Here is a 9,545-nt window from a genome sequence, read left to right as displayed (position 1 = left end):
TTTGCCATTGTTTAATTATTACATATTATTTGGAAATAAAATAATTATTAAATCATAAAAATAATTAACTTTATCATGCATACAAATTGTATTATAAATACAAATTATATATTTTGTTGCCCACATCATAATTATTACATTAATAATATCTTATCATTTCAAAATTGTTAAAATTTATAATTAACATTACCTGAAAATTGCATCAACAAAAATTATATTCTGCCCAACCTGCCCTGTCCCCTCGACATTCAAAGTACACGGAAACGCATCGGTACTAAATATAGATTATACTAATTCAGATTCCCGTTGTTCGTTTCTCTTATATGGCAACCCAAGCTGTTATAATACGCATACGACGTATTGCAACTATGTGTTAGCTACAGAAAATAAATGACAATATGTAAGGCATGTAAAAAGTTAATATGATAACTTTATTCTATGTAAACTAGTAATCACTAAGGCTTTGCTTCATTCCCAAAGACCCGGATGATCGGTAACTAGGCCGTGTGACGTCACGCCGGTTCCGAGAATTCATTAATTAATGTGCGTCATGACTAGTTTGTTTTTAACTAATTCAGGGTCAAGGTCAGCGGATGTGACGTAGTACATGAATCGGAGTCGCGTGTTTCTAAAATTGAATGTTTTTATGAGTTGGATGCAAACTATGTTTATGGTATGTTTTCTACTTTCTAGTGTTTACAGAATAATTAATTGCACGTAGGTGAACTTCGTTCATTCAAATTATGTGACTCTGTCAAAACTTCCGGTACATTTTAGTGTAGGTGCGAGACGCGTCTAAAACAATAGACGAACAAGAGAGCGCATGTTTTTCTGCAGTGGATAATCAACAGTGTACCTAGTCTGATTAAATCATTATTTCATCCCCATGCCACAATATTTATGTCTCATACAGGCAGACATGTTGGGTTTTTAAATTTGTTTTTTGATGGGGGGAGGTAATCAGACGTTTCGCCCCAAGTCCGTTCGCCCCCAAGTCCGTTCGCCCCCAGTCCGTTCGCCCCCTAGTCCGAAGGAAAGTAGAAAGTAAAGTATTCACTGTATTGACTTGCTATGACCGGATCTTGTTACATACCCTATATATAGCTGGTATTCAAAACATGTGGCACCATTTTTCAACTGTTTCTCAGCCGAAATAATGCAACAACTGGACACACAAACCAAAAATGTATAACATACCATGACACCATACTCACAAAATCCCGATTGAAGTATCGTCTTGGTATGTATTATGACGCGGTAGGGGCCTATGTATTTTGGCACGCTATCTTTAAATAGCAATTGTGCGTCATCAAAGAATAGCTATGAGTCGTTATAACGTCAAATGCAGACATTTTTGTTGACTGAAGTATTTTTTGTTTGATAAGAATAATGCAATGTTTTCAATTTGCCAGTTTGCGGTAAGTATAAACAATTAAAAATGCGATGTAATTCCGTAAGGTACTCTCTACGTCAATCTGTTATTATGGACATCTGAATGAATCCCCTGTCTTTATTTTATATGCACTGCATTCGATTATATTGGGTCAGGATTAAATGATGTTCAACTTCAAGTGCATATTACATCTTAAAATAATATCTATTTCACATGAAATGTAAAGTGGACATTGTCTTGAATAATACTAATAATAAACAAACAAAAAAGTCTTGAATGGCTGTCAGATTTACTCCTACCCTATCAATGTACAAATAGTGACTATGTTTGCACTGGGCTATATGGTTTACATGTGACAATCTGGTTAAAATGTATTTTAACTGTTATTTTTAACGTGTATTATTAATATGGAATTTATGGAGCACCACACATCGTTTCCAGTTGTTTGGAGTTGTTTTTCTTGAATATTGGTCATTCACAAGTTATCTGGATGTTCCGTGTCAAAATACATACCACATCAAAAAGATTAGAATATTACAGTATGCACATGTAAGCTAAAACTAAAACTAAAAATCTCACTATATATTGAATTTAATGTTTATATTTTAATGATATATATACATTAGGTTATGTCTCTGTAAATAATAACAAGAAAAACATCGTTATTTTTACACTACACGAGATCGTTGCTTATCTGCGTCAAAACCCATACCGCGAGGATACTTCAGGGCATAAAATTTGAATTTTCCAGACAAACATATGAAAATGTTAATGCAGTGTTCTCGCTGGGTGAAAATTAAAGGAGGGCGGCCGTCTGACAGCCTACCCTTTAAAACCCTCCGAAGGAAAAAAAAGGGGTGGGGAAGCTTGGTTACCATATATCGTGTGTTGTCGACTTTGTGGATAGACCTATTCCTTATCTTTTTTACCTCAGTATTTGGTACTCATCTTTTATCATTTATGTAGCATTAGTTGAATGGGTGTGTTGTGGGTCTGATATTCACGAGCATTCATTTCATTGATATTTCTCGCTCCAGCCAGTGCACCATGACTGGTACATCAAAGGCCGTGGTATGTGCTATCCTGTCTATGGGATGGTGCATATAAAAGATTGAAAAGAGTAGCCCATGAAGTGGCAACAGCAGGTTTCCTCTCTCATATCTGTGTGGTCCTTAACCATATGTCCAACGCCATATTTAACCGTAAGTCAAATGTGTTGAGTGCATCGTTAAATAAAACATTTCCTTCTTTCGTTTCGTTGAACCGATCAACACTTTAATATTATTTTAATAAAGGTTTCAAGATGTATGAAAAACAATAAAGATTTTTATGAAGTGATCCCCTTAATTTGGGATAAAACAATTCTGTTCATTTTATTTCCATCTTCATCAAATGAATTGGTCGCTTTGATATCACCAGCTGATAAAAAGTTTTGTTTTTGTAAAGGCGGTGTATATATTATTTGGCACCCGAAATAAATGATTTTAATGAACACCACTATCACTTCCATTGTGGTGATATTGCCCACAAAATGAAAAGTTTCTAATAGTTTATACAGAATTGCTGAATACATGTGAACAAATGACAGAAAGTAAAAATTATCAGTTACAACCAATTAAATCTGAAAATGAGGACAAAATATCGGACGATAATTAGTGGACACCTAAGACAGAATTACCGTTCTGGTCGCCTGACAAATGTGCATGCACCAAATAAGTGGGGGTTTTTCAGTCGGAAGAAAGAAAGGAAATGTTTTATTTAACGACGCACTTGACACATTTTATTTTGAGAGAGGAAACCCGCTGTCTTCACTTTGTGGGCTACTCTTTTCGATTAGAAGCAAGGGATCTTTTACATGCACCATCCCACAGATAGGATGGTACATACCACAGCCTTTGTTACACCAGTTGTGGAGCACTGGCTGGAACGAGAAATAGCCCAATGGGCACACCGGCAGGGATCGATCTTTTCACAATTTCAGTCGGAGATTGCCAAATCGATGAAAAAAAATTTCATTGCTCAAATAAAATATAACTTTTATTGTGTGTATCAAGCAAACAAATCGAGTCACAGGTATTGTACAAAATAGAGGCTGTTAAAAATACTGTTAAATTATGTTACGGTAACTGTTGTAAAAAAAAACCTACTGAAGTTTTTCGTAATAGACACTCATGGCTGGTTTCCTTTGATGTTTAGTGTGCAGACTGGTCGATTCTTTTTTGTGTGGAAAAAAATGTGCATTTGGAAATAGCGGAGTTGGGTGCTGTAAAATACAGTAGGGTGCGGGAAAGTAAAGAGAGGTGCAGTAACTAAAGGAGGGTGGTAGAACATGAAAGCAGGGCGGCAAAATGCAATGGCGGGGCGGGCCGTATCACTTAAATGGAGCAGCGAGAACACTGTTAATCGGCAATGATATTCAAATGAGAATCTAAGATGAGCGATTTTCATAGCTTTTGTCATATCAAAATACAAAAATATTCTTTTTGTGTGCTACCAGGCGAAAATAAAAATTATGTTTGTTAGTCCTAACCCGACCTAGTGCAGGGCGCATATTAAGTCAATACTTTCTTTCTATGTTCATTCATACTAAGCTCTACCGACCCATGAAAGTTTATCTGTTTCAAAATCTTTTTTGACATCTTTTGGGGAAGATTTAGGCTTAAACAAGTTTAATATTGATCTGTAGATATTTGTCAGACATTTAAAAACCTTGACAGTGTTCTTGCTGGGTGAAAATTAAAGGAGGGCGGCTGCTCGGCACCACACCCTTAAAAAAAACCCCAACCAATAAATGAAAAGCAAAAAAAAAAAAGGGGGGATGTGTGTGTGTGTGCAAGTTTGGTTACCATATTGTTGTGTGTTGGTAGACTTGTGAAAAGACATACTCCTTATTTTGGCTACAAAAAAAGTGCAAAAAGTAAATACGAAATACAAGCAGACTCGTCTTTTAATTGAACCTAAGATGATATCGATCTGACATTCACGGACAGTTCCGGTTTTGCTGAACCGATCAAAGTTTTAATATTATTATTTTTAATAAAGATTTCAAAATATACGAAAAACAATAAAGATGTTTGTAAAGTGATTCCCTAATGTCGGATATATTTTTTCTTATTTTCATCTTCATCGAATGAATCGATCACTGTGATAAAATATTATCGCCAGTTTCGTTTTTGTAAAGGCGGTGTATATATTATTTGGCACTCAAGATAAATGATTTTAATGATAAACACTACGACTTCCGTTGTTTTGATAAGCGTTCATATCCCCACAAAATGAAAAGTTTACAATATTTTACAAAGAACTGCTGAATAAACAGAATGACAGAAAGTAAAAATCATCAGTTACAACCAATTTATATCTGCAACGGAGGACAAAATATCAAACGATAGTTAGTGGAAACAAAAGACAGAATGACCGTTCTGATCACGTGACAAATTTGGCGCCAAATAAGTGAGTTTTTTTTCAATCGGAGATTTCCGAATCCGTAAAAATGTTTTCATTGCTCAAATAAAATATAACTTTTATTGTGTCTATTAAACATACAAATGGATACAGCTATGGGACAAAATAGAGGCTGTTAAAAATACTGTTAAATTACGTTACGGTAACTGTCGTAAATGTACACAACGCAGCTTGTTTCCTTTGATGTCTAGTGTTCAGACTGGTCGTTGTTTTTTGTGTGGAAAAAAGTGTGCATTTGGAAATAGCGGAGATGGGTGCTCAGTGTTCGAGATTAAATTTTTTAGCCAGTATCCCAGTTGGATACTAACATTTCAAGATCTGGTATCGCACCTGAGAATTTAGTATTATATGGCATCCCGGTGGGATACTGGGTTCTTGAAGTCTGGTATCCAAAATTAAATTCTGGTATTCCCGGGATATCGGGATACCGTTAATCTTGAACACTGGTGCTGGAAAATAAAGAGGGGCCCACAAAAATAAAGGAGGTGGCAAAATGGAATAGCGGGGCGGGGCGCCCGCTTAAATGGAGCAGCGAGAACACTGCCTTGATATAATTTAACGAACATTTTTTAACATCAGTTTCGATTCGTTGGAAATGAGAAATTCTGTAAAATGCTATTCATAGTAACAAAACCATGATGGTGGCATGAGATCTTGCACACCACGATGCATGTTCGTAATACATGGTACATGCTCTAGTGACAGGCAAAATGGGTTTTAAACTAAATTAATCTAACTGTAGCTGCACAGATACCTTCGCGTGAGCCCGATTAGACTATGTATTGGCATGCTTTGACAGTCACAAAGTTAATATTAGCTGTCATTTCGTCCGAGACTAGGTACGGTACGTCGGTAGAATTCCATCGTGTTTGCTATTGACAGACCCGATTCAGTCCGAAATAAGCTGTACAAGTGTTGAGGTCCATGTAGAATCTGTAATAGGCCGAGTTATTCAGATTGGCTTAGAATAGCAGTGAGCGAGATTTTCATGACACCCCCTAATTTTGTTTTAAGGTTTTGTTTTCATCAGTGTCATTAAATTGCATTGGTATATCATATAATATTCTAAAAAAACTACCCATAAAAGTTCTGTTATGTGCTTCAAAGACTGAATATCGTGACTTGGACTCAGAATTTCAGAAAACTTGTGTAAATTGTAAATATGTCGGTGGCGTGCTAGCACAGGTAGCATTTTATAACGAACACAGACTGTGGTCGTGAAGAAAATGGCTGGACACGTGGAAAAAAAATTGTGGGGGTGGGGGCGGAACTCTTACTATGGCTGAATTTCACAAGTCCTTTTAATTTCTGAACAGCATATGATTTTGTGCACATAGCGAAATTATCAAAGGGAATGTGCAACTATGTTACTAAACTTTTTCAAGACTTCTAGAGACAGCGCCTACTTTGTATCGACTGCAATGCAGATTTGAAACAGATACATAGTATCTTTCTCACACCAGCAATGTAGGCTTTCTTCCAAAAATAGTGATAATTTAAAGAAAAAGATTTTCTTATGAACGATTACAGCTTTTGCACGAATGATCCGTCATTTATGTTGATATTGGTTTTGCATAACCAACAGACAAGTTTCAACAATATCGTTAGTGCCAAATTTTATGCCCAGTACTTGCATCATAAACAACAACAAAATGTCCACGCCATTTTAAATTTGTTACCTAGAGGGAAGTAACTCACCTTGCATGTTAAAAATACAGTCTCTGGTTACCATATTATAACATCATGTACAAATATGAAATACAAGCTCAAATACACTTTTAAAAAACTTGTGTGTGTTCGCTATGAACGGATATCGTCAAACGTATACGCTTGATTCGTCGCCTGTGCCATCATAGCTCGGCAAAGCACAAACAACAGCCTGTACGAAGAACGTTCGATTGAGGATACGGTATTAGAGTCTTTCGTTAAAACCGGTTTGATCTTGACAACATATTATCGACAGTCGTACCTTCCTATTTCAGAATTGTTATTTTATAAAGTGTTAGTAGAACTTTCAAAGTTTAGTTTATATACTAGTAACACATTAATCATGTATATATTTTTAAAATAAAATATACTAAAGTAGACAATGAACGTTTTCACTTCTTAATTTTTTTACGTGTTAAAATTGACAAATTCAAATAAATATTTCGTTTGGAAAGGGTAAAGTTGGGGGGTGGGGGGTGTTTAACGACATCAAAGTTAGAGGATATTGATTTAATAATCATCCAACCCCATACAACTAAATAAAATGTGTTGAGTGCGTCGTTAAATAAAACATATCCTATCCTTCCTTCCATCTGCTGTTGGATGTCTTAACATATAATTTGGTAATTTTGACATAATCTTAGAGAGGAATCGGGTGCATGTTCGGGGGATGGTATTGGAGGTCGAAACCCTTACTTGCAAAAGCTTAAAAAAATTGAAATGTATTTTCTGGGGGAGCATGGTCCCATATAAACTTAGCTCAACAGTCTATAACCCCAACCCCGCTGAAATCCCTGCACACACGCCTTGGAAACCCGCTCCATTTTTTTTTTAGCAAGGGATCGTTTATATGTACCATCCCACAGACAGGATATCACATACCATGGTCTTTTATATACCCGCAGATGGGGATTGATCCTAGACTGACCGCACATTTCCAAAAAACACCTTTTTAGGTCTAAGTAATGAATAAAAATAACATATAGTCTTGAAAAATGTTACGTAAATCGAACACAGTACCCTCTTCCTCTACCCCTAGAGCGTTACGTAATTAGTAACACCTCCTTACATGTAATGCGTATGCCAACAGCTGGCCACTGTCAAAATTTCATGGCAAATCCCCCACCCACCGACCCCTGGAAAGGCGTTGTACCATACCTCTATGAATATAAATATGTTTTGGAGATATGAGACGACCCCTCAATCAAGACAGTTAAATTTGTTAAAAAATTGTGAAATCTCACGTGATCTCTTGTTGGGGAATTCCACACTTGTGATAAGCCATTCAAAACCGAGATCGGTAGGAGCCCGTCAGAAGTGTCCCACTTTCGAAATACTGGCTTTGTTTTTGACCTGGATAAGCCAGCGTTGTGAAACCAATGCGGAGTGCGGTGTCATATATGCACCAAACGTAATTGGATTTTCTGTTCTACATGTATATGCTTAAATAATAAAAATCTTCCAGATACTGCTGCTTTAAGAAAAGTATTGGTTTAATGTGCCCCATGCACTAGGTTGATGACAGTCGTGTTTCGCACCCTAGTTTTGGTTTCGTACACCATAAATATAACACATCCAATGGTGATTTTTTTATTTGATATATTTGTCAAAAGGTTCTTTTTATTTCTTTTATCTTTTTTTTATAATTTAAACTTAATATTTTTGAATTTGAATGACGTCAGTATTCCAATGATGTCACTTTACATTGCCTTACAATACCGCTAAACTGGGTACATGAGGTTTCCGTTTTCAGAACCTTGGAAAAATTACAATGCAAAATTGCTATTGAATTATTTTTTTTTGCACATTATTAATGCACATGCAGGTCAGTATGTGTTTGAGGAAAATCTTGTAATTAATTTTTTTTATCATTTACGAAATTTGGATTTCAAGTGAAATTACGGTGAGATATGCTATATTTATTGTGAACGAAGCCAAAACAAGGGTGCGAAAAACTGTTGTCGACCTTAGTTCACACACACCCCCCACCCCCCCCAGTTTAAGTTTAACCAATTTGCCCCAAATGATAATCCACATAATGTCAGTTTGCCACTTCACCCAGTATTATGTCAAGTTGCAAAGCAAAAGTTGTTTATTCATTTTGTTATGTTTTATTTTTTTGTGTGTGTCCTTTGTCACAGGGATTGAGGGATCATTTTGTTTTCAAAATCTTGATTAGCTGTATGTCTAGTCAATTGTTAATTGATTAGCAACTAGTACTATAGTACTGTTTAATGTTTTAAAATTGTGTAACGATCTCAAAAATAATAAAGGTAAGCCAGCCTTTGTCTTGGTATCAGGTCATTTCGGTCTGTTGCATATTTGACCCCAGATGTTTCTGCTCTGTATATATACAATATTTAAAGTATTATTGTTTGTAATTGCTAAATAATGTATATAATTATGTAGTTGGCATATATCCGGAACAACTTTTTGAAAGAAAAAAAATGGATTACAATACGTATATGGCCTCTTAATTTAGTATCCAGCAATGGCCAAATTAATTGTGGATTAAGTTATGTTTATAATGTTATGAAAAATAAAATAATAATTTGGATATAAGCATGTGAACACATACCAAAGAATTAAAAAAAACCCATTGTAATGTAATAAAATGGCCTGCTAATATGAATTGTTTCCTTACATCTGTTCAGTCTTTTTACACTTGATAACACAAAGCATTGCACACAAAGTAACGATATCTAAAATAAACAGCAAAACACACATTGATAAAATAGTTTCATTTAATCAAATGCAAATCTAGATGTGACCGGGGCTGAAACGACTAGAGTTATGGGGCCGAAATGCCTCGAAAGGCTTTGTCTCCATGTCTTCAGAAGGTCCGTTACGAACATTTTAATTTTGTGAAACGTTTGTAAATAGTATCACTGTATGACACTATGTAAGTGTAACTAATCAAAATCTGGACCTAACATATTCAATACAGATTTGGTTCATTTGACATTGAAATATTTTGTGA

General features: G+C 35.6%; 1 protein-coding gene across 1 annotated transcript in view; it reads left to right on the top strand.

Moving 5' to 3' along the window:
* The first annotated feature begins 557 nt into the window (after nucleotides 1-557).
* Nucleotides 558-9,545, top strand: part of LOC121374671 (long-chain-fatty-acid--CoA ligase 4-like) — a 52,648-nt gene continuing 43,660 nt past the window's right edge. The window contains exon 1 of the mRNA XM_041501783.1: nucleotides 558-673. The gene's annotated coding sequence lies outside the window, so the exon portion shown is untranslated. The remainder of the gene's footprint in view (nucleotides 674-9,545) is intronic.

This window comes from Gigantopelta aegis, chromosome 1 (assembly GCF_016097555.1).
Source record: "Gigantopelta aegis isolate Gae_Host chromosome 1, Gae_host_genome, whole genome shotgun sequence".
NCBI lineage: Eukaryota > Metazoa > Mollusca > Gastropoda > Neomphalida > Peltospiridae > Gigantopelta > Gigantopelta aegis.
This window is presented reverse-complemented; position numbering and strand designations above follow the sequence as displayed.